Below are 5,213 nucleotides of genomic sequence, written 5' to 3' on the forward strand. Positions count from 1 at the left end.
TGTGGTGTATCTGGATTTTCAGAAGGCCTTCGATAAGGTCCCACACAAGAGTTTAGTGAACAAAATTAGGGCACATGGAATTGGAGGTAATATACTAGCATGGATTGAGAATTGGTTAACAGACAGAAAACAAAGAGTAGGGATAAACGAGTCTTTTTCAGGATTGCAGGCTGTGACAGTGGGGTACCGCAAGGGTTGGTGCTTGGGCCCCAGCTATTCACAATCTATATCAATGATTTGGATGAGGGGACTAAATGTAACATTTCCAAATTTGCTGATGATACAAAGCTAGGTGGTAGTGTCAGTTGTGAAGAGGATGTGAAGAGGCTTCAAGGGAATCTCGACAGGCTCAGTGAGTGGGCGAGAACATGGCAGATGGAATATAGTGTGGATAAATGTGAAGGGAAGGGGGAGGGGCGGGAGACGGAGGGGTGAGAGAGGGAGGGAGTGGGGGAGGGAGGGCAAGGGAGAGGAGTGGGAGAGAGAGGGAGGGGGAGGGGTGGGAGAGGGGTGGTAGTTGGAGGGGGAGGGGTGGGAGGGAAGGGGAGGGAGAGAGAGAGAGGGAGGGGCTGGTTGAGAGAGGGAGAGGGCGAGGGGCTTGAGAGGGAGGGGGTGAGAGAGGGAGAGGGCGAGATGGGGAGGGGCGGGAGAGGGAGGGAGGTGGGTGAGAGTGGATGGGGGGCTGGGGGGGAGTGCGGGAGGGGAGTGGAGGGAGGGGAGGGGGAGAGGTGGGAGAGGGAGGGCGAGGGTGAGGGGCGGGAGAGGGAGGGAGGGGGTGAGAGTGGGTGGGGGGTGTGAGGAGGAGTGGGGGGAGGGGAGAGGCCGGAGATTGAGGGGAGGGTGAGAGGCGGGAGAGGGAGGGCAGGGGAGAGGGGTGGGAGCGAGAGGGAAGGGGTGGATGTGGAGGGGGTGGGGCGGGAAATTTCTAAATTTGCGGATGACACCAAATTGCGGAGAGAGATAATCAATACTGAGGAGGACTGCAACAAGTTACAGGAGGACATTAATTAACTTGCAGAACGGGCATATAATTGACAAATGAAGTTCAACACAGATAAATGTGAGGTATTACACTTTGGTAGGAAGAATAGGGAGGTCACTTATCACTTGGAGGGTGCGAGTCTGGGTGGGGTAGAGGAACAAAGGGATCTCGGAGTACAAATACACAAATCACTGAAAGTTGCGATACAGGTTAGCAAGGCCACAAAAAAGCAAACCAAGCACTAGGGTTTATTTCTAGTGGGATAGAATTGAAAAGTAGGGAAGTTATCGAAACGTCGAACCTTGGTTAGACCACACTTGGAGTACTGCGTACAGTTCTGGTCGCCATATTAAAGAAAGGATATAGAGGCACTGGAGAGGGTGCAGAGAAGATTTACAAGGATGATACCAGAAATGCGAGGGTATACATATCAGGAAAGGATGAACAGGCTGGGTCTCTTTTCTCTTGAAATAAGAAGGCTGAGGGGTGACCTAATAGAGGTCTTTAAAATGATGAAAGGTTTTGATAGAGTGGATACAGAGAGAGTGTTTCCACTTGTGGGGAAGAGCAGAACTAGAGGCCGTCAATATAAGATCGTCACCAAGAAATCCAATAGGGAATTCAGGAGAAACTCCTTTACCCAGAGAGTGGTGAGAATGTGGAACTCGCTGCCACAGGGAGTGGTTGAAGCAAATAGTATCGATGCATTTAAGGGGAGGCTGGACAAGGAGATGAGGGAGAAGGGAATCGAGGGTTACATTGATAGATTTAGATGAGGAAAGACGGGAAGAGGCTCGAGTGGAGCATAAACGCCGGCGTGGACTGGTTGGGCCGAATGGCCTCTTTCTGTGCCGTATATCTGATGGAATCCTGTGTAAATGCATCTCAGCTACTCGTCTCAAACCAGGCCCTGTGGGAGCGAGTTCCACATTCTCACCACTCTCTGGGTCAAGAAGTTTCTCCTGAATTCCTTAGTTTAGCAGCAACTTTGAAAAGGGGGAATGGGAGATACACTTGAAGTGGAAACATTCGCAGGGCTACGGGGAAAGAGCAGGGGGGAGTGGGACTAATTGGGCAGAATCTTTCAAAGAGCCGGCACAGGCACGGTGGGCCGAATGGCCTCCTTGTGTGCTGTATCATTCTGTGAATGTTCAGGGATGAACCATTGTGAATGTTTGTTTGGGCCCCACCTCCTTGTTAACAATAGTAAGATTAAAATAGGTAATTATAGCACAGGTGGCTCCATAGCTCAGGGGTTAGAGCACTGGTCTTGTAAACCAGGGGTCGTGAGTTCAAATCTCACTGGGGCTTACTCAATTTTGACTTCTCTTTCTAATTTCACCGTCAATTAGCGACACCATCAACCAGACCGGTTCACTCTGCACTTTAAACACAGCCCTCAGCAGTTTCACTTTCCAGCCCCAGTTTGTGACCAAGCAGATTCAATCGTGGCTTTCAAAAGGGAATTGGATAAGCACCTGAAGGATTAGGTAGCATAATGGTTAGCACTGTTGCCTCACAGCACCAGGGACCCGGGTTCGAATCCGGCCTCGGGTGACTCTCTGCGTGGAGTTTGCACATTCTCCCCGTGTTTGCGTGGGTTTCCTCCGGATGCTCCAGTTTCCTCCCACAGTCCAAAGATGTGCGGGTTAGGTTGATTGGCTATGATAAATTGACCCTTATTGTTGGGGGATTAAATACGTGGGGATAGGGTGGGATATGTGTTGGTGCAGGCTCGATGGGCCAAAATGGCCTCTATCTGCACTGTGGGGTTTCTGTGATTCTGTGAATATTGTCAGGGCTACGGGGAGAGGGCGGGGGAGTGGGACTAGCTGAAGTGCTCTTGCAGAGAGCTGGCATGGGCTCAACGGGCCGAATGGCCTCCTTCGATTCCATGAAATCAAATCTCAGACCCACCAATATATCCTGATATTTCACATTTCCTGCTTAGATTGATTCCTGGGATGAGAGTGCTGTCCTATGAGGAGAGATTGAGTAGAATGGGCTGATACTCTCTGGGGTTTCGAAGAATGAGAGGTGATCTCATTGAAACATACAAGATTCTGAGGGGGATTGACAGGGTAGATGCTGAGAGGCTGTTTCCCCCTGGCTGGAGAGTCTAGAACTAGGGGGCATAGTCTCAGGATAAGGGGTCGGCCATTTAAGACCGAGATGAGGAGGAATTTCTTCACTCAGAGGGTTGTGAATCTTTGGAATTCTCTGCCCCAGAGGGCTGTGGATGCTGAGTCTTTGAGAATATTCAAGGCTGAGATCGATAGAATTTTGGACTCATGGGGAATTAAGGGATATGGAGATCAGGCGGGAAAGTGGAGTTGAGGTCGATGATCAGCCATGATCTTATTGAATGGCGGAGCAGGCTCGAGGGGCCGAGTGACCGACTCCTGCTCCTCTTTGTTATGTTCTTAAAGAAATTATTACTAAAAAAACAGTACTAGCAAAATTAATGGGACTAAAAGTCGACAAATCCCAAGGACCGGATGACCTACATCTTAGGGTTTTGAAAGAGGTGGCCATTGGGATAGTGGACGCATTGGTTGTCATCTTCCAAAATTCTATAGATTCTGGAACGGTTCCTGCAGATTGGAGGACAGCAAATGTAACCCCGCTATTTAAGAAAGGAGGGAGAGAGAAAACGGGGAACTACAGACCTGTTAGCCTCACATCAGTAGTTGGGAAAATGCTGGAATCTATTATAAAGGATGCAATAACTGGGCACTTAGAAACTAATAGTAAGATTGGGCAGAGTCAACATGGATTTATGAAAGGGAAATCCTGTTTAACAAACCTATTGGCGTTCTTTGAGGATGTTGTAATGATCAATAACATGTCATTCTATAGTGGACACTAGGTGGAGCCGTAGAGCTGTGTAGAGCTGTATATATATATATATAAGACTACACTACCCAGCTGTATGAATATATTAAGACTACATTACCCATGAGGCACTAGGCTACCCACAAGGCAGCAGTCAAGATGGAAGCCTCTACAGATACTGTACCTAGTCCACATGTGCTCAATAAACTAACTAGCAAAAGCTAGCTGTGTTCATAATAAGAATGTCTATTTATTAATGAACATAAGATGGTACCAGGGTGGTGAAGATCTGCTGAAAATTGTGAAAAGCGACATGGAGAATTTGAAGCCACCAGAGCATTTGAAACTCACAGGAAACATCGACTACAATTGGCAGACTCTTAAACAACAATTTGAACTCTACATTGCAGCCATCGGATTTGGTATGAAGCCAGACGCAAGGAAGATAGCGTTGCTGCTTACGGTTGCAGGTGTTAAGTCCGTGAATGATTGAGACACGGACTAGCAGGAGAGAACAAACAAGTCTTTACTGGTGAAAGGCATAAACGAAACTAACCAACAGAGGCTCTCTAGCGCCTTTTATACAGGGGTGGTCACTGCCGGTATTGCAGTCTGAGACCAGTTATTCTCTTAAAGGTACATACACAACAATTACTCCCCTTTTAGATAAACAGTACATAACATTCATTTAACACTAATGATAATGAATTACAATCACAATTACTGTTGCTAGATACATTGGTTAAGTTTAAGCAATTATAAGTTCAGTCTTTGAGGAGGCTTCCTGATTCTGTCTGGATAACGCCTCTTTGGAGTATCAGGTTCTTCTGGCAATGTTGAGTCGGAATCAATGTCATTGTTTGGTTCATCTGCTTCCAATATTACCGGTTCTGCGGTAGCTGCAATTGGAACGTCGATTTCATTACCAGGTGTATCAGATCGTGGTGTGGAGTTGACGTTTTCCAGTGACTCTAGAATCTGGTCAGCATGGCGTCTTACAATGCTCTCCCCAACGTCCACGGTATACATGAGAGGTCCTTGTCGTGTACAAATCGTTCCTGGCTGCCATTTCTCAGTGCGGTAGTCCCGGGCCAAAACTGGTTGACCTATCTTAAAACTCCTGGTCGGCCTTTCATTCATATTCTGAAACTGCCTGTTCTCCACATCTCTTCAGACGTTTGGCTTAACCAAATCCAAGCGGCATCGTAGTCTTCGATTGAAGAACATCATGGCTGGAGTTTGGTTGGTAACCGCATGTGTCGCATTCCAGTAGGCAAACAAGAAGTTGTCCACCTTGTGTTGTAGGGGTATATCTTCATTACACATTGCCTTGATAGCCTTCTTGAATGTTTGGACAAACCTCTCGGCCAATCCATTAGTGGCTGGATGATATGGG

The 5,213-nt window shown here is 47.6% G+C and overlaps 1 non-coding gene across 1 annotated transcript; it reads left to right on the forward strand.

The window, feature by feature from the left end:
- Window positions 1–2,220: 2,220 nt before the first annotated feature.
- trnat-ugu (transfer RNA threonine (anticodon UGU)) lies at window positions 2,221–2,293 on the forward strand. The gene has a single exon. It is a non-coding gene; the product is annotated as a tRNA-Thr (tRNA).
- Window positions 2,294–5,213: the final 2,920 nt, after the last annotated feature.

This window comes from Somniosus microcephalus, unplaced genomic scaffold, assembly GCF_052327205.1.
Source record: "Somniosus microcephalus isolate GS21.2 unplaced genomic scaffold, FLI_Smic_1.0 unresolved_chr2, whole genome shotgun sequence".
NCBI classification, from domain to species: Eukaryota; Metazoa; Chordata; class Chondrichthyes; order Squaliformes; family Somniosidae; genus Somniosus; species Somniosus microcephalus.